At 43.2% G+C, this 20,836-nt stretch overlaps 1 protein-coding gene across 2 annotated transcripts in view; it reads left to right on the forward strand.

Annotated features, from left to right (window-relative positions):
- The window catches only part of B4GALNT1 (beta-1,4-N-acetyl-galactosaminyltransferase 1), a 234,513-nt gene that overhangs the window by 84,552 nt on the left and 129,125 nt on the right, over nucleotides 1–20,836 (forward strand). The gene's annotated exons all lie outside the window — the stretch shown is intronic.

Consider the following 20,836-nt stretch of genomic DNA (forward strand, 5'->3'; position numbering starts at 1 on the left):
TTGTGGTGCTCAGATGCAGTTTAGTTCCGTTTTAGGCTGGCCACACACTGACCAAATTTCAACTAGTTTCTAAAGAACTGAAATAAGTCTAGTCAGTGGGTGGCACTATCAGTACTAATGCGTCCAACATCCTTTAACCACTTCCATACAGGGCAGTTATACACACTTCCATACCAGGCCTATTCTGGCACTTCTTTCCTACATGTACAAATCATATTTTTTTTTCTAGAAAATTACACAGAACCCCCAAACATTATATATGTTTTTTTAGCAGACACCCTAGGGAATAAAACGACGGTCATTGAAACGTTTTATCTTGCACGCCATTTGCGCAATAATTTTTCAAACGCCTTTTTTTTGGAAAAAAATTGTTTCATGAATTAAAAAAATAACAAAACAGTAAAGTTAGCCCAATTTTTTTGTAAAATATGAAAGATGATGTTACACCGAGTAAATAGATACCTAACATGTCACGCTTTAAAATTGCGCACACTCATGGAATGGCGCCAAAATTCAGTACTTAAAAATCTCCATAGGCAACGCTTTGAATTTTTTTACAGGTTACCAGTTTAGAGTTACAGAGGAGATCTAGTGCTAGAATTGTTGCTGGCACTCTAACGCACGCGGCGATACCTCACATATGTGGTTTTAACGGCGTTTACATATGTCGGCGGGACTTGCGTGTGCGTTCGCTTCTGCGCGCGAGCTACTGGGGACAGGGGCGTTAAAAAATATATTTTTTATTTCTTTTTTTTTTTTTACATATTTATTTATTTTTTTACACTTTTTTTTTTTATTTTCTTTTTTTTATTATCACTTTTATTCCTATTACAAGGAATGTAAACATCCCTTGTAATAGGAATGTGTGTGACAGGTCCTCTTTATGGAGAGATGCGGGGTCAATAAGACCCCACATCTCTCCTCCAGGCTGGAAAGCATGAAATCGGTGAAAAAAAATTCACCGATCTCATGCTTGCTGTTGCTTAGCAGCCGCAATTGCGGCTTTGTTTACTTACGGGGACCCGGGCGTGACGATATCACATCGCGCCCGGGTCCTCCGACGGTCATAGAGATGACTGGTGACCATCTGGTCACCAGTCATCTCTATGCTTCCTGCGAGCGCCGGACGATTCGTTCTCCGGGCCCCCGATGGCACGGGAGAGCCCGGAGAAGCACCGGATGGCGGCGGGAGGGGGGATGTCCCCTCCCGCCGCCTGTAAGAACGATCTAGCGGCGGAATCGCCGCTATGATCGTTCTTACGTTGTGCAGAATCGCCGGCAGGAGAGAAGGATATCTGAATGATGCCTCTAGCTGCAGGCATCATTCAGATATCCACCCGCAAAGCCCAGGACGTCACATGACGTCCTCCTGGATCGAGGAGGGGTTCCTGCCGCCGTCATTTCACAATGACGCGGTAAGGAAGTGGTTAACTTGAAAAATCTAAGTATGGGTGTAAAGATGTCAGCTGAGTGGTGCCTGCATCCATTCAAATGCACTGTTCAGGTATTCTGACAGCCCGAAGCTGGAGATTCGTCCATTTGCAGTGTTAAGATGGATGGAGGAATCTGTTGGAAGTCTGAGGCCTCATACACACGACCAGGTTTCTTGGCAAAAAACAGCAAGAAAACTGCTTCTTGCCGAGAAAACCGGTTGTGTGTACGAGGCATTCAGGTTTCTCCAGGAAATCTGGCCAGAATCTCGACGAGAAAAAAGAGAACCTGCTCTCTATTTTCTCGTCGAGATTCTTGTCGGCCTGTTTCCCGACGAGAAACCCGAGAGTGTCTATACTTGCCTGTCGCTGTGGAAACCCGTGCATACTCGAAATGACTTTGACGCATGCGCAGTAGCTTCCACGGCATAGGTAGGGTGAAGCAAGATGGCGGCGACGGCATCGAATGTGACGAGCGCATATTCGTCATACGCGATGACATCACCGCGTTCTTTCCTTTCAAGAGAACAGCGGTTCTTTTGAAATGAAAGTCAGTACACTCCGGCGGCAAGAGTTTCTTGCCAAGAATCTCGTCAGGGAAAAACAACGGGTTTTTCCTGACGAGATTCTCGGACGTGTGTACGAGGCCTAAGTTTGAATGGCTGCCCTCAGTCTCTCAAATTACTGACTGATATCTGATTCAAGGACTGGTAGAACTGCATTCCGTTCCAAATATGTGTGAAATCCATAAAGTGGCAGGTCAGGTAGAGTCTAAGGGGTGGAAATTTTAAAGACAAATAGACTGTTCACTCTGCAAGTGCGGTTGCTCCAGAGCTTAGAAAATAAGGGGAAGCTCTGCTGACTTTAATCATCCAATCATGCAATTGAAATACTGTTTTTTTTTTTCTTTGCATGTGATTGGGTATTGTTTACAAAGTGAAGTTTCACCTCATTTACTAAGCTCTGGAGCAAATTCACTTGACACTTTACAGTGTACTACTACACAAGAAAAGTTCACACCTTTAGTAAGGCTGCTTTCACACTGATCGTTTTTTTTCTTCCGCTCAGGTCCCTTTCACAGGGACGGATAGAATTCAGCTTTTAGCTGCGGATAGATCAAGTTATCTACCGCAGCTAACGTCACACAATGCTTTCCTATGTCCCCATTCACACACTGCGTTTAGCTACGGTTTCGTTACATGGGGTTTGGTGCGGTTAGAAAAAATAAATTTGACTGCGTCCAGGAACGATTTTTTGCAGCGGCAACAAGGAAAGAAAAACAGGAAGCACATCAGAAATGGCAAGCATGTTCCAACGCAGCTAAACACAGCCGCACGTAAACGCAGCTAATCGCAATGTACAACTGCAAGTGAACGCTGTGCCAGGATTCTCTGAATTTCAAAATAATAAAACATGCTTTTAACTGCAGGCAGAACAGCCGCCCGTGTGAAAGGGGCCTTATACGTTAAAAAAGCAGAAGAAAAACGCATGACCATAAAATCCAATGGAACTCCAATATCTTGCGCAGACTGGTTATGGCTAGAAGGGTGTTATAGTCTGAAAAGGGGAGTCTTAAAGAAGTTGTAAAGGAAAAAAAAAATTGGCCTAAAATTTATGTCTGCAAGGTAGACAGACAGAATAGTGTAATGATTCTGTTAAAAAAACGAGTAAATACCTATTAAATTCCTTCATCTATATCACCTCCAGCGTTCTAGTTTCTGTTCTCTCATTCACTTCCTGGTTTGCGGCGCTCGTTCATGTAAGAACTACATTTCCAAGTATGAATTGTGGCATGCCCAGTAATTCACACCTCCTTGAAGTCTCTAACACGTAGGGAGCGTCCTGCCACACAGATGTAGTTCCCAGGAGGGGGCGAGCAGGTTACTGACCACCGCAGTAAAGCCTCCCATCACGGTGGTGAGTAACAATCAGACAAGCAGGAAGTGAACAGAACAGAGAAGAAATAGAGCAACTTCTGAGCAAAAACGAACAATGAGGAAGTGAAAAGAGGAATGTCTGCAGGTAAAGGATGCTTATTATGAAAACATTTTTTTTCCCTTTACAACCCCTTTAAGGCCCCATTCACACCTCCGCGACAAAACGCCGGACGCTTGTGCCGCTGGTGGGGAGAATTCCCATTGCTGTCTATGAGATGGTTCACATCTCATAGACGCCGTATGCCTGCCGCCTGAAAAAAAGTCCTGGACCCTTTTTTTCAGGCGGCATTGGCGTTCGGCCATACAAAGCAATGGGAAGGCTTTGTTAAAAACGCTGTACGCGGCGTATCTTATCGTGGAGGTGTGAATGCAGCCTAAGTCGGCCAAGCATGTATTGAAATTTGGCCGGTTCAACAGGGACTGGCTGAATGTTAATCTATTTATGGAAATCCTGGTTGTACAGAAGTCAATCTATGGACTTACGACCCTCTCTTTTTTTTTCCTGAATGATCAGTGCTGCCGGCTATAGCTGGCAACACTGATCATTGTGTTCTGATGGCGGGAAGGCTCCCCACCATCAAAACACAATAGCACAGAAGGAGTGATTCCCCCATCCACCTTAAATGTGTGGATAGGGGAAGGCACATCTTTTTTGTGTGTTCAACTCGCTGGTTGAACAAAAAAGAAAAGAAAATAATAATGTATAGCCAGCCTTAAAGTGGTAGTAAACTTCCCTCTGTGATTTTTACCTACAGGTAAGCATATAATAAAGCTTACCTGTTAGTAAAATAAAGTGAGCAGCAGCCGGTGACATCACCGGCGCATGCGTTCTGAAGGAACAGCATACCCGTGGCATTCCTTCGGAGCTGTGTGACGCGGCTGAGATTCCTGCACATGGCGCAGGAGTGACATCACTGCAGCACAGCCATTCAAGCGGCCGCAGCCTGCGAACCCGAAAGAAGGACCGGGTGAAGATGGAAGCCTCTGCAGCAGTGACAGCGTGCCGCTGGTGGACTTTGTTTCAAGGTAAGTATTTCATAATGTGCTAGTATGCGATGCATACTAGCATAATATGGTTTTAGCTTGCGGAGAGATTTTTTTTTGGGGAAGTTTACTACTCTAAATGTACAATTTCTGTACAATCTCCTTCCCTCTAGTTTCATACTAGATGCGTTGTGAATTCACAGCCAATTTACTGCGGATTCGGCACTGCATCTAAATCGCATATCGTCTGTGCGAACCAATTGCAGAGTGTATGTTAAAGGAGTTGTAAAGGAAAAAAAATGGTCTTCGAGGGACCCCAGAAGACCAGGTTCATGGCCACTCTGTGCAAAACGAGCTGCACAGTGGAGGTAAGTATAACTTAAAATGTTATTTAATAAAAAAAAAAACAATTCTCTTTACAACCCCTTTAAGGGGGCAAATCCTTCCGGTCCCTAAGTGGTTAAGGGAAACAGAAATCCAGTTGTTGATTCAATCAGATCATTCCCAATAAAAACTGAACATGAACTCTGGATTGGCTTAGCTTCCTAAGAACATTCATACAAAACTTTGTAAAAAATCTGCAGTTCATTAAATATTAAAGCGGTGGTTCCCCCTTAAAAACAACTTTTTTTTATTCCACTGCCCCCCCACATTACAATCGAATTAAGGCTATTATTTTTTTTTGTCTGCTGTACATACCTTGATACAGCATCTTCACCCGTGCATCCGGGTTGCGAGTCCCGCGGGAGTGGGCGTTCCTCACATGTGTTTGATTGACGTTTTTCGGAAAAACGAGCTCCCCCCTGTCGCGTAAGCCGCGTCACGATTGGCGAAAGGAGCCGAACGGCGATGCGCATGCGCAGTATAGCGCCGACTCGCCGTTCGGCTCCTTTCGCCAACCGTGACGCGGCTTACGCGGCAGGGGGGAGCTCGTTTTTCCGAAAAACGTCAATCAAACACATGTGAGGAACGCCCACTCCCGCGGGACTCGCAACCCGGATGCACGGGTGAAGATGCTGTATCAAGGTATGTACAGCAGACAAAAAAAAATAATAGCCTTAATTCGATTGTGATGTGGGGGGGCAGTGGAATAAAAAAAAGTTGTTTTTAAGGGGGAACCACCGCTTTAAGGAATGTTGTTTGATAGTACTTCCAAATCTAACATTCAATTTCGGAATGAACGGACTTTCCGCCTAGGTTCACACTGCTGCGAATTCAAAATCGCGGTAAAATGCGCGATTTTACCGCGATTTCGCGGCCGCGATTTTGCCGCGATTTGCCGCGATTTCGGCCGCAATTTAATGTGAATCGCGGCCCGAAATCGCAAAAAGTAGTACAGGAACTACTTTTTGAAATCGCAGATGCGGCGTCGCACTGATTAGGACAGTGCCATTGCCGACAATTGCCGCCGATTTGAGATGCGATTTGACATGTCAAATCGCATCTCAAATCGTTCCAAATCGTACCCAGTGTGAACCAGGGCTTAAGGACACAAACTGCATACACGGTCAGAAATTCTTTCATTCCAGAATTTTTTTTCCATCCTTTGAATTTTCCCTTCATTGCATTAAAAAAAAACATTAATTTGGCCCTATTAATAATTAGAAAAAAAAACTGAACGTTCTTTATAAAGTACAGAAGGGAATTTTACTAGTGTGGGGCCAGCTAAAGAAAAACGTTGATGGATTTTAAGATTACTAAGAGATTTTAACAGATCCTAACTGTAATTTGTAATTAGTTCTTTAAATCCCGAATATAATATGTTGCTACATCAGTTCTATTGTGCCCCAGAAGCTCAGTTATTGGAAATGGGTGGAAAAAAAAAAAAAAGTTACAGCCTATTGTACCTAGCAACCAGGTGTGCAGATATCCAATAGATTCTTTTAGAAATGGTGTGTTGTGTTCAATTTTCAATGGAATAGTAATTATAATCATTATAAGCTATCGGATCTTGTGACAGATAACGGTGCTAATTGTTTTATTTGGTAAAACCGGAATAAGGGCATGTCTATACATGATGTGTTATCTAATACCAAGTGCTTTGATATCCACAGCTTGTAAGCTTATGTGTGTGTCTCCATAAACCTCACTCCCAGCGCTACTAATAAATGCAAAGCATTGTCCTTCATCTGTACTGTGGGCAAACAGGACTTGGCATGTCACTCTATCAGGGAAGTAAGAGTCACATTGGAATCCCTTAAACTCAGGAGAAAGTCAAACAAAAACTGAAATAAGGATCCCTCCAGGTAACACTCCCTAAACCTATAATATCCATTGAAAAAGAAAAAAAAAATATATATATATATATATAACTCTCTAAACATAAGAGAGAGAAGGGAGGAATGGTGTGGGAGCTCTCGGTAACAGCATGACAGTAAACTTGACATAAAAACCCTGTATGAGCTCTACCAACACCAAAAACATACCGTAAGTATAAATAGAACCACAGCCCACTGTACAAATGATGTAAAAAAATCTTTATTATATCAAAAAGCATAGAAAATAGCCCATAGTGACATTCATGCAGTTAAAAACTCAATGTTCACCGAATCACCATACATGCACACATCCAGTGACCGAAAATAATAGAGTAATTAAAGTGTTTGTTAACCCAAAAAAACAACCTGGTCCTTTAAAGCAGATTAAACAGCACAGTGCTTGTGCTGTTTAAAGTGGAGTTCCACCCTGATAATTTTTTTTACCGAAAATCTGAAAAAAAAAAAAATTATACTCACCAGAAAGGGCTGTTGCTATGCAGAAGTAGCTCTTCTGCCTCTTCCTCCACCGCGGTCCTCTTCTTTTTCGTCCTCCGTTACGGTGTCTTCTGGTGAATGGGGTGCGCTGCCTTCTGGGAACGGTATGTATCCCAGGAGGCAGCCGCCCATTCCCAAAGCACAGTGCGAGTCAGGATGGAGGCGCCAGGACCGAGCGATCGCCATCGAGGGCCCATCATCGCGAGTGCCTAGGACAGGTAAGTGTCCTTATTAAAAGTCAGCAGCTACAGTGTTAGTAGCTGCTGACTTAAAAAAAAAAAGAAATTTGCGGGTGGAATCCCGCTTTAATCTGCCCCCCTCTAAACTGTAGAAAAAACTCCCTGAAACTGCCACTTCCTGTATGTCCTCTCTAAACTGACTACGATAACAAGGGCTGCTCAGCCCTAAACACCGTGATCAGAGTGCATCCCTCCGTCAAACGCTGCCCTGCTCTGCTGTTCTCTCTCCTCCTCAACCCCTACTTCCTGCCTGCTCCCCCCACCGCATTTATTGGAAAAATAAAAATTGTCACTGCCATCCTCTCTATTAGAGGCTGGCATACCACACTGTGTAAATCCTTTCTAAAAACGAGCATTCTAAATAGCTACTTAGGGCGGTCTTTAGGCTGGTCACGTGACTCGCGTCCGCTTTACAGCTCCGAGACAAGGCTTCTACGGGAGGAGCCGAGCGGCCACGTGATCTCCCCGGGTGATGTCAGAGGGGGATCACGGTCCCTCCTGCAGTAGCCATGTATCGGAGCTGAAAAGTGTCCGCGAGTCACGTGACCAGCCTAAAGACAGCTCTAAATAGCTATTTAGAATGCTATTAGAAAGAAAGAATTTACACAGTGTGGTATGCCAGCCTCTAATAGAGCGGCTGGCAGTTTTTCATAAAAAGGCTTAACTTATGCCTCGTATACACTGTCGGACTTTTGAAGTCCGACGGAAAGAAAGATAACTGGTTTTATATCTAAGGGCCGTCGGACTCCCGACAAAAAAAGTCCATCTGGCTTTTTTTCTCGGAAAGTCCGGCCGTGTGCACGAGGCAAAACACTTTAACAAAAAATGTACACACTACTGGTAAACATCTTAAAATCAGCAGAGCTTCCCCTCCTTTCACTTCTACCCCTCAGATTTACAGCGACTGCACTTCCAAGTGCGCTTTCAAGTGCACTTGTAATGCAAAGTGGATTTGCCTTTCGTAAATAACCCCCAGAAGCTTTCTTTGTGTGTTGGTATGCAGGACTTGTAGACAGGAGCAGAATTGTGTATTTTGGCCTCATAAACTTAAATGGGAAAGCCTAAAAAACATATGTGGCGTATAGAGCCAAAAACGCACGACTGAAAGAGTGACACACTGATTTGCTAATCTCTCTGCTATCCTACTATAGCTATATACTACTATAAAAGGTCCTTGTACATGGACCCTGCAATACAACTGACTGGCTCACAATCGAATAGCGCCGCAAATCCGACGGTAAAGCGCCACTAAAAATAGCGGCGCTTTACCGCCGACCCCGCCCCAGTCTGAAAGGGGCCTTAGTAGTTAAAGATGTGTTACAGGGCTGCATTAATTTGTCCTTTATATCTTGCTAGAGTTCATCTTTATATCAGCTGTAAGTTAGTACAATTATTTCTGCTCTCGCCTCTGTTTGTGTAGTAACTGCTACTTTGCATTTTATAGCTCCACCTGTCTACAAACCTTTTGTTCTTTTTTTATAAATCCCATGAAGTGATTATTAAAAAAGGGAACCTGTTTCAAACGTACACACATCTGCACTTCCTTCTTATGCCGCGTACACACGATAATTTTTCGGGTTGTAAAAAAATGACGTTTTTCAGGCTCTAGGAAAAACTAAGTTTTTCAACTTTATCATTAAAACGACCTTGCCTACACACGATCGTTAAAAAAAAATGCTCTAGCAAAGCGCGGTCACGTACAACACGTACGACGGCACTATAAAGGGGAAGTTTCATGTGGATGACACCACCCTTTGGGCTGCTTTAGCCGATTTCGTGTTAGTAAAAGACAATTTGCGCTTTTCTGTCTGTTACAGCGTGATGAATGTGCTTACTCCATTATGAACGGTAGTTTTACCAGAACGAGCGCTCCCGTCTCATAACTTGCTTCTGAGCATGTGCGGGTTTTTCACGTCGTTAAAGCCTACACACATCATTTTTTACAACCCGAAAAACGACATTGTTTAAAACGTCGTGAAAAAATAGAGCATGTTCAAAAAAAAAAAATGTGCCCGTTTTTCAGAACCCGAAAAATACTCTGAAGCCCACACACGATCGTTTAACCACTTAAGCCCCGGACCAAAATGCAACTAAATGCCCAGGCCCCTTTTTGCGATGGCACTGCGTCGCTTTAACAGACAATTACGCAGTCGTGCGACGTGGCTCCCAAAAAAAATTTACGTCCTTTTTTTCCCCACAAATAGAGCTTTCTTTTGGTGGTATTTGATCACCTCTGCGGTTTTTATTTTTTGCGCTATAAACAAAAATAGAGCGACAGTTTTGAAAAAAATTCAATATTTTTAACTTTTTTCTATAATAAATATCCCCCAAAAATATATAAAAAAACGTTTTTTTTTTTCCCTCGGTTTAGGCCGATACGTATTCTTCTACATATTTTTGGTAAAAAAAATCGCAATAAGTGTTTATTGGTTGGTTTGCGCAAAATGTATAGCGTTTACAAAATAGGGGATAGTTTTATTGCATTTTTATTAATTTATTTTTTTACTACTAATGGCGGCGATCAGTGATTTTTTTCGTGACTGCGACATTATGGCGGACACTTCAGACAATTTTGACACATTTTTAGGACCATTGTCATTTTCACAGCAAAAAATGCATTTAAATTGCATTGTTTATTGTGAAAATGACAGTTGCAGTTTGGGAGTTAACCACAGGGGGCGCTGAAGGAGTTATGTTTCACCTAGTGTGTGTTTACAACTGTAGGGGGGTGTGGCTGTAGGTCTGACATCATCGATTGTGTCTCCCTATAAAAGGGAACACACGATCGATGCAACCGCCACAGTGAAGCACGGGGAAGCCGTGTTTACATACGGCTCTCCCCGTTCTTCAGCTCCGGGGAGCAATCGCGAGGGGGCGGCTAGAAACGAATTGCCGCGCCCTCATCCCTGATCGCTCCCAGACGATTTCCGACCGCCGCATGTACCGGGGGGGGGGGGGGGGTCCCGATCGGACCCGCGGAAAGGCAAGGACGTATATATACGCCCATCTGCCTGTACGTGCCATTCTATGGACATATATATACATGCAGCGGTCGTTAAGTGGTTAAATTACATTTTTAAAAAATGTTTTTTACAACCCGAAAAATTATCGTGTGTATGCGGCATTAGGCCCCTTTCACACTTATGCGACCTGTCCTGCCACTTGGGACTCCAAAGTTGCATGACAAGTCGTACCCCATGATTTCCAATGAGTACCATTCATATCTGTGCGACCTCAAGTCGCACGACTTCAAAGTAGTCCCTGTACTACTTTGGTCCAATTTTGATGCGAGTTGAGATCCATAGACCTCAAGTTTACACAGGCATTCCCTGAAATTGTGGCAAAATCCTGCGACTTTGAAGTCACGGCAGTGTGAAAGGGTTCAATTGAATGTCATATAGAAGCTTCCCAGTATGTATACGATGACCTTTCACTGAATGTTAGGAGCTTATTTAAACTGGTGTCACCTTATCAAGAGCGATCTCATCTGAGGTGGATTGCTTTTCTGAAGGTATTTGACAGGTGGTGAGGAGGCGTTCACCTTCTCACTGCCTGTTTTAACCCCTACAAATCTTCATCACTGTGCTGCAATCGTGTTTTTTGCCCGGGCACATTCAATTCAGTACCAAACGCTGAACGCAACAGGGGATAATTCTCTGCTGCCTTTGCAACTTAAGAGGAGGGTTTTTGGGGTGAGGCAGCAATAAAACAAGTGTTTTTACTGGACCCACCCATCGCAAGCATAAATGAGGCCTAAGTTATTCACTGCAATATACAAAGTTTATCACTACCACATCACAGTTCTATTGGACTTTGCTTCCTCTGTTTGTAGCCAAAGGCAGCCAGGTGGGGTTGTTTACAGTGCATCCGGAAAGTATTCACTGTGCTTCACTTATTTTACAGCCTTATTCCAAAATGGATTCAATTTATTATTTTTCTCAAAATTCTACAAACAGTACCCCATAATGAAAATGTGAAAGAAGTTTGTTTGAAATCTTTGCACATTTATTATAAAGAAAAAAAGGAAAAAAAATCCATGTACATAAGTATTCACAGACTTTGCTCAATACTTTGGTGAAGCACCTTTGACACCAATTACAGCCTCAGGTCTTTTTGAGTATGCTACCAGCTTAGCACACCTGTTTTTGTCAGTTTCGCCAATTCTTCTTTGCATAACTCTTTGCATAACCCTTCGAGTTCCATCAGGTTGGATGTGGTGTGTCAGTGCACAGCCATTTTGAGATCTCTCCAGAAATATTAAATCAAGTTCTAGGCTGGGCCAGTCAAGGAAATGCACAGAGTTGTCCTACAGCCACTCCTTTGTCATCTTGGCTGTGTGCTTAGGGATGTTGTCCTGTTGGAAGATGAACCTTCGCCCCAATCTGAGGTCCAGAGTGCTCTGGAGCAGGTTTTCATCAAGAATGTCTCTGTGCATTCATCTTCCCTCGATCCTAACTAGTCTCCCAGTTCCTGCCGCTGAAAAACTATCCCCACAGCATGATGCTGCCACCACCATGCTTCACTGTATGCATGGTATTGGCCAGCTGATGAGCTGTGCTTGGTTTCCTCCAGACATGAAACTTGCTATTCAGGCCAAAGTTTTTAATCTTTGTTTTTTTTTTAGACCAGAGAATTTTGTTTCTCATGGTCTGGGAGTCTCTCAGGTGCCTTTTGGCAAACTCCAGGTAGGCTGTCATGTGCCTTTTACTGAGGAGCGTCTGGCCACTCTATCATACAGGCCTGATTGGTGCAGCGCTGCAGATATGGTTGTTCTTCTGAAACGTTCTCCTCTCTCCACAGAGAAACGCTGGAGCTCTGTCAGAGTGACCATCGGATTCTTAGTCAACTCCCTGACTAAGGCCCTTCTCCCCCGATCGTTTAGTATGACCAGGCGGCCTGCTCTAGGAAGAGTCCTGGTGGTTCCAAACGTCTTCCATTTACGGATGATGGAGGCCACTGTGCTCAATGCTGCAGAAATGTTTCTGTAATCTTCCCCAGATCTCTGCCTCAATACAATCCTGTCTCAGAGCTCTACAGACAATTCCTTGGACTTCATGGCTTGGTTTGTGCTCTGATATGCACTAATAATTGTGGGGCTTTATATAGAATTTACCACAGGTGGACTCCAATCAAGTTGTAGAAACATCTCAAAGATTATCAGTGGAAACAGGATGCACCTGTCATGGCAAAGGTTGTGAATACTTATGTACATAGGATTATTATTATTTTTTTATAAATTTGCAAAGATTTTAAACAAACGTCTTTCATGTTGTCATTCTGGGGTATTGTTTGTACAATTTTGAGGAAAATAATGAATTTGATCCATTTTGGAATTAGACCTCTTTCACACTTGTACGACTTGTCCCACGATTTGGGACTGCAAAGTAGCAAGACAAGTCGTTCCCCATGATTTCCAATGACAACCATTCATATTAGTACGACTTCAAGTCGTGCCGATTTCAAAGTAGTCCCTCTACTACTTTGGTCAGACTTTGATGCAAGTTCAGATTCATAGACCTCAAGTCTCCCTTAAATCGCAAAAAAATCGAGCGACTTTGAATTTGTGGTAGTGTGAAAGTGGCCTAAGGCTGTAACATAACAAAATGTGGAAAAATTGAAGCGCTGTGAATACTTTCCGGATGCACTGTACATGCTGTGGCGCTTTGTGTCACAGTGTGGCAAAAATGATCCCCTGTGGTCTCAGTGGGCAGTATTTTTGCCAAACGGCACCTATTTAAGTGAAACCGTGAGACAAAGATAAACCAGCAGTTGCGGTGGAGTACTTTCATTGAAAAAAGTAATTCAGTGTAAAAAAAAAAGCCTTAAAGGAGAAGTCCAGCCTGAGCTTTTTCGGCTGGGCTTCTTCTCTGGGTCACAGGAGTGCAATTCGTTTTTGACTCCTGTGACCCGTTTTCAGCGGAGAGCGGTCTGAAGTCCGCTCTCCGCTGACGTCACTGTCATCAGTCGGGGCAGCGCGTCATCACGACTTCCCAAGTCAGGATCCGCCAGGTGTCCTGATTGATGGTAATCTCAGCCTCTCCCCGCCCCTCCACTGCTCAGCTCTCCAATGAGCATGGAGAAGCAGAGAGCCAAGAGGCTGACTGACAGTTCGTGGCTCGGTTCTCCGTGCACAGACGGCGGGGGACAGATGGAGCATCGGTCTGATGCTCCATCCACCAAGGTAAGTATGAATCTCAAATAACCTGGAAACCCATACTTCTCCTTTAAGGCTGTATTCACACCTGAGCATTTTCAGCTCATAAAACGCTCGTAAAACGCCCGAAAAAATGCCTGGAAAAAACGCCCAACAAGCAAAATCCCATTCATTTCAATTGCAGCGGTTCACATTTGAGCGTTTTGTCATCTAAAGCAAAACACCTGAAAAATGCCTTAAACTCAAAAAAGAACATGAGCTTCTTTGGGGCAGATTACAGACATTTTTCTGCTTTTTACATTGATGACCAGTAGAAAATCGTGGCAAAAAACAGGTGTGAATGCCGCCTAAACCGCTTCAGTTAAGGGCCATTTACACCTGAACGCAGTGCACCATAGTGCATGCATTTTTTGTGTTGAGTTAGGCAGCATATTGAATATGGGCTGTAATGCGCCTCAACGTATGAAAAACTGGTTCATGCTTTTTTTGCAGCACAGTGCATGTGCGTTTTAGTGCTCTGCGGGGTGCTGTAATGCAGCTGCATTGATATGTGTTGGGGTACCATTCAGAATGTTTTACTATAGCAGTGGTGTGAATGAGCCCTAGTCTTTGTCTAACCCAGCAAGAAAAAATATATCCATGCTGCTCCCAAGGTATTGCTTTTTTATATGTAAGTCACACTCCCTCCTATGTGCACGTGCAACATAAGGAAGTGCGGAACTTCCGTCATCCTTTCTAATCTGCATTCTTGGCTGTGAACCCGAGATTGTTCCACCAGAGCTGACAAACCTTCTAATGTCCCGTTGTTGTTAATCTCACTATTGTAGATATATTTACTTATAATTAACCCCATTGATTTTAGTATAACAAAAAAAAGAGTAAACACACTGTGAGCACAACTGAAAGGTTCTGATTTCTCTGTGGGCCTTATTTACTAAAGTGAGCAGTGAGGTGACAGAAGATGACATGAGGTAACATTGTGTGATGTGAAGAAGGTCATACTTATTTTCACATTCCCCTGCACATGATCATGTTATTGGTGGAAACACACAATTTCACTTCCCCTTATATTTTAGTAAATGAGAACCAGCTTCGCTTCGTCTCGCATCATCTCACTTCACACCTTAGTGATTAGGCCTTGCAAGTCACTTTGAATATCTTTGCATCTTAGCTCATATACCCACTTAGAGCGTTCATGGATTCTTTACATCTAAAGTTTAATTGCTTATATTTTGCCTACATGTAATGGAGATGAGAACAGGAGGAGGTGTTTGTAACCCAAATTAGGAGAGCAGCCCAGGGCAACAACGCTGCTCTATGGATGCAGCGCAGACAGTAAGTGCTGCCACATAGAACAGGAAGTGTGTTACTGGCAGCATTGGCGGGTAACGAAAAATACAGGAAAAAAATAATAATGCACATTTTAGGACTGTATTTCACTTTATTTTTGGGAGGGGGGTGCCATTAAAATAGATCTCCAACTTTTGGTAAAGTTTAACCCCTTCTTGCCAACCGCCTTCTGGCCCTAAGAGTTCTGAAAGCCGGGAGCTGTCATTTGAGTCATGGGACCACTGTGATTGGCTGTCATAGTGGTTATAGTAGCGAAAAGCCCCATAAGTATGCATCAGGAGCTTACCTACCGTGTTGGAAGCATGCATGGTAAGTTGTAATAACAGGGTCGCATATATGCGGCTGCTCGTGGTCAAGGCCCACTTACTGTTAGGCTGCGTATATGCGCACGGCTGGCGCCAAGGGGTTATATTGTTTGGACACAGCTGGTTCAAATAAACTAAAACGTTCACTACTAGATGTGCCTGCTGTGTGCACTGTATTAACTCTATGTAGCCTCAGCTATATACAGTATACGGCACTGTGTTCTTACAGCTGTCCCGCTCCCGGACCAAAATCGAGTCACTGCCCAGCCATTCACTGGGAGATTTGTATTCTATGAATGAATACAAAGCTTCCTCTGCTTGGTTGAGGCAGAGAAGCAGGCAGATGACTCTCAATCTTGGTGACAGTGGTTGCCTGGACAAATAACAAGGACAAATATCCACTGTAGGGACTCAGGCAGCAATAAAAACCTGGCAGGGATTTCCATGACTAGGTTCCGAGGAGCGGAACGAAACACGTTGGGAGCGTGACCTATCTGGAGTCCAGGCTGAGGTTGCCACTTTCACACTGATTCTATGGACTACACAGATGTGCAGCTACAGGGATCCTTTCCTTCTGTACAAGCTACAGCAGGAGCTGGGACAAGCTCCATCCCGTGCCAGCACTCCCAGTGACAGATACTCAAATATCTATATACACACCCCGCTTCAATGGAGCCAGAGCTACACACTAAGTTTGCATTGGGTCGCAGTGGTTCTAACCCTTCTGTCAAAAAACTGTAACACAGGCATATGCAACTTCCTTCTCATTGGCCTGCCTCTCCATAGGCGATCCCCTCTTCAGTCTATCATGAATGCTGCTGCCAGACTTATCCACCTTACCAACCGCTCAGTGTCTGCCAGCCCTCTCCTCCAATCCCTACACTGGCTCCCAATCGCCCAGCAAAATTAAATTCTAAATACTAACCACAACATAAAAAGCCATTTACAACCCCTCTCCGAGCTACATCACCAATCTTGTCTTTAACCACTTGACAACCGGTCCTATTTTGGCACTTCTCTCCTTTATGTAAAAATCTAAAAATGTTTGCTAGAAAATAATCAGAACCCCCAAACATTATATATTTTTTTTAGCAGACACCCCAGGGAATAAAATGGTGGTCATTGCAACTGTATTTGCACAATAATTTTTCAAACGCCTTTTTTTAGGGAAAAATCTGTTTCATGAACTAAAAAATAACAAAACAGTAAAGTTGGCCCAATTTTTTTGTATAATGTGAAAGATGATGTTACGCCGAGTAAATAGATACCTAACATGTCATGCTTTAAAATTGCGCACACTCATGGAATGGCGCCAAACTTCGGTACTTAGAAATCTCCATAGGCGACGATTTAATTTTTTTTTACAGGTTACTATTTTCGAGTTACAGAGGAGGTCTAGTGCTAGCATTGTTGCACACGCTCTAATGCACGCGACGATACCTCACATGTGGGGTTTGAACGCTGTTTACATGTGGGCAGGACTTGCATGCGTGTTCGTTTCTGCGCGTGAGCTACCGGGGACAGGGGTGTTTTAAAAAAAAAATATATATATATATTTATTTTATTTTACTTCATTTTTTTATTTTTATACTTTTTTTTTTTTTTTTTATCACTTTTTTTTCTATTACAAGGAATGTAAACATCCCTTGTAATAGGAATCACTGTGACAGGTCCTCTTATTGACCCCACATCTCTCCTCCAGGCTTACAAGCATGAAATCGGTGGAAAAAAAATCACAGATCACATGCCGACAGCCGCGATTGTGGCTTTGTTTTCTTCCGGGTACCGGGCATGACGTCATAATGTCGCGCCCGGGCCTCCGACGGTCATAGAGATGACTGGTGACCATCTGGTCACCAGTCATCTCTATGCTTTCCAGGCAGCGCCGGCCGATTCGCTCTCCGGGCCCCCGATGGCACGGGAGAGCCCGAAGAAGCGCCGGATGGGGACGTCCCCTCCCGCTGCCTATAAGAACTGCCGCTTTGATCGTTCTTATTGTGCACAGAATCGCCGGCTAAAGACGGTGATATCCGAATGATGCCTGTAGCTGCAGGCATCATTCAGATATCACCGCACAAAGCCGAGGACATCTTTTGACGTTCAGCGGTTGTAAAGTGGTTAAATATCACCCAAACCGTCCTCTCCACTCTTCTCAAGACCTCCTACTCTCAAGCTCTCTCGTCTCCTCCTCCCATGCTCGTCTCCAGGATTTCTCCAAAACCTCTCCCATTCTCTGGAACTCACTACCTCAACCTGTCCGGCTATCCCCTACTCTTGCTATCTTCAGGCGATCCCTGTAAACTCATCTCTTCAGAGAAGCCTATCACGTCTCCAGCTAATCTTTTACCACTTCCTTCAGCTCATTCCCCACAGTTACAACCTTTTGTACCACCCTATTAGATTGTAAGCTCTTCTGAGCAGGGTCTTCTTAACCCTCTTGTATGTTATTGTATTATAACTATATTGTCTCCCTTTTATATTGTAAAGCGCTGCATAAACTGTTGGCGCTATTTAAATCCTGAATAATAATAATAATATGCTTATTTTCTGCACAGAACACAGGTACAGGTTATCAGAGCTAGCAGAAGATCCTGTGTAAAATACATGCCTAAAGTACTCAAACGTAGATGTATACACTGTTTAGATGTGTACAATTTTTCAAATGACTTTAGACACTTGTATGTGTTTACATGCGTTTACACATGTACATGCGTAAAATCTGTAGATGGGTGCAGCCCTGGACGTGGCTGTGTCATAGTTTATAGTACCCTAGTAGTCCCAGCATTCTACGTTTACTTCTGAGGCCTTGTGAATGCCCAGGCATTTCTGTGCCCCCGGGTCACATTCTCACTTTTAGCAAGGGAACTGGGGATTGGTTTGAGTAAGTTTTATGGTCTCTGAAGAGAACACTGACTTGTACTATAGTACATTTGAGTACGTCCTATGCAAATTGTTTTTTTTTTTTTTCAACATATTTGAATAGGCAAACATTAGAACTTCATACAGACAGTGCCTATAGAAAAAGGTGTCATACTTAAAGTGGAAGAAACCCTAACAATAACTATTCTTAAAAATGTTCCCTCCCCCGTCCTCCTAGCTCATGCTGCTTAATCTGTTTAAAAAAAGATCTGTATACTTACCATATTGTGAATAATGGGCACTGTGGTGACACCCCCTCATGTCATCTGGTCATGACACCCTACATTATAAAAAAAAGTTCTCAGTCTTGCAGTTTGAGTGACGCTACCGGTCATTGAATCTTGTGGCAAACAAAAAAAGTATGTGGGAGAAAATTTTGGATTAAAGGTGGGTATTGCAGCCTGTGCTGAGTTTTTTTGGGGGGATATTTAAAAAAAATAACCTGGACTAGCCTTTAAATAATTCAGTGATTCAGCCTGTTCTGTCTAAAAATAAATCTACCAAATAAAGTTTGAATCTTGAACCTGATGCCTTGTACACACGATCGGATTTTCCGTCGGAATAAACTAGGATGGGTTTTTCAGACGGAATTCTGTTCAAGCTGTCTTGCATACACACTTTCACACCAAATTTCGACTGTCAAGAACGCAGTTACGTACAACACTACGACGAGCCAAGAAAAATTAAGTTCAATACTTCCGAGAATGCGTCGACTTGATTCTGAGCATGCGTGTTTTTTTCTCCGTCGGAGTTCTATACAGACAAACGGAATTTCCGATATAATTTTTTACCATCGAAAAAAGAAAGAGAACATGTCTCTTTCTAAGTCCGTCGTAATTTCCGACGGAAAAAAGTCCAATGGGGCATACACACGGTCGGAATATCCAATGAAAAAATTCCATCTGACTTTTTCCCTCGGAAATTCCGATTGTGTGTACGCGGCATGAGGACCCATTTCCCACATCTTTGCCAATGGTGAAAATGACTAGCCTGAACACTGCAAATATAACAAAATGATAACAGATTACATGACTGTTCTACAATGCTGAATGATTTAACAACACTGACAAAAGGAGTTTAAAAAATGCCAATGGGGAATGCTGTGGGTTTTTGCAAATCCAATAGAGTTCTTGAACATCTTAACAGTGGAATTCTCTCATTAAATGAATCGCTGCATTGTAAAGGCACAAACTGTTTTCCTGAGCAGGCTTCAGTACAGAAGAACATTTATCTTCTCAGCCCACATCAGTAAACCAGAAGAAGTAATGAGGGGAGATGCTTTGCATTCAATGTCTTATCATACTCACCATACATCCGATACTGGAGACAAAAGAAGAACAAATTGTTATGTGAATTTGTAATGAGTGTTTAGATATGTATACATACTAAAAGTGCATTCGTATACATTGTATATAACAGTAAATGCGTAAAAACCTAAATCAGAGCATGTAGCTACAAATTAGAGAGGTGAAAAGGAATGCAAGGGGCTACAATTATATATTAAGCCATTGACAGTTTTAATCTATATAGATATACAGAAAATTAGATGATAAAAAGTTTCACTAACTTACCTGTAGAATGCTATATGTACTTGAAATAAACCTGTATGCTGAATAATATATATATATATATATATATATATATATATATATATATATATATATATATATATATATATATATATATACACATACACAGTATATATGCTAAAAAGATGCAAACTACTAATCACTTTAGGAAAAATATTGGAAGTCAGTTAAAATATATGTACATAATCATTACATTTTCATATATGCGTTAACATGTTAAATGTAATTCAAGAAGCTATTTGCAATTTTTTTAAATCTGCAGCTGTCGTTAAAAAAAATCTTGTGGTCCTGCCATACAGGTCCATATCTGGCACTTCCTGTTGTAGGGTGACAACGCGTGTCTCTGTCTCCTAGTTGTGCCCCTCTGTTGTCACCCTGATACATGGGCTTCTATTAGAGCTTTAGGCTAGGTTCACACTATTGTGCATTGGATGTGGATTTTTTCCGCATCCAATTCGCATGTCAGGATACTGTGACCAGCTCTTAATAGTGCTGGTTCACACAGTTCCGGGATGGCTGCTGAGCAAATTGCACAGGAGTCCTGTGCGTCTTCTGGTCCGTTTCAGGTCCGAATTCAGCCCAAAATTCAGGCCAGAATCTGACCTGAAATGGTGAACAGGGACGCAGGGCCGGTACAAGGCAGGGGCGGGAGGGGAAAGTGCCCTGGGCGGTACCATTTAATATAGGAGGGGGGGGCGCAACCGCAGGTGACTCCCCCCTACGGAGGAGTCTCGTAGTCCCTGCCAGCGGCGTGACGTCACTCCACTCACGGCCGGAGGCGAGGTGGGAGCGGGAGAGGAGAGCTGCGCAGGGAATAGTGTCGGCGCTGTGACTCACAGCCTGTGAGCTAGAGGAGCCGAGGACTCGTCTTGGGGAGCCTGCCTGGCTCTAGCTGGAAGCTAGCAGTAGCAGACACTGTGCTACAGACGGACTACTGAACTTCTAAGCAGAACTTCATCTTGGAGCAGATTAATAAGTGGCTGGATGGGGGGGGGGGGGGCCTGGGCGGGCTGGGGCAACCACTGTGTATTAAGAAAGAAAAAACAGCAGATAAAATATGGTTTTGCTTTATTTTAACCACTTCCCTACCGCTGGACGTCATATGACGTCCTGGACTTTGAGTGGGGATATCTGAAAGATGCCTGAAGCTTAGGGTGACCACATGTCCCGGTTTGC

This window comes from Rana temporaria, chromosome 2 (assembly GCF_905171775.1).
Source record: "Rana temporaria chromosome 2, aRanTem1.1, whole genome shotgun sequence".
Lineage (NCBI taxonomy): Eukaryota > Metazoa > Chordata > Amphibia > Anura > Ranidae > Rana > Rana temporaria.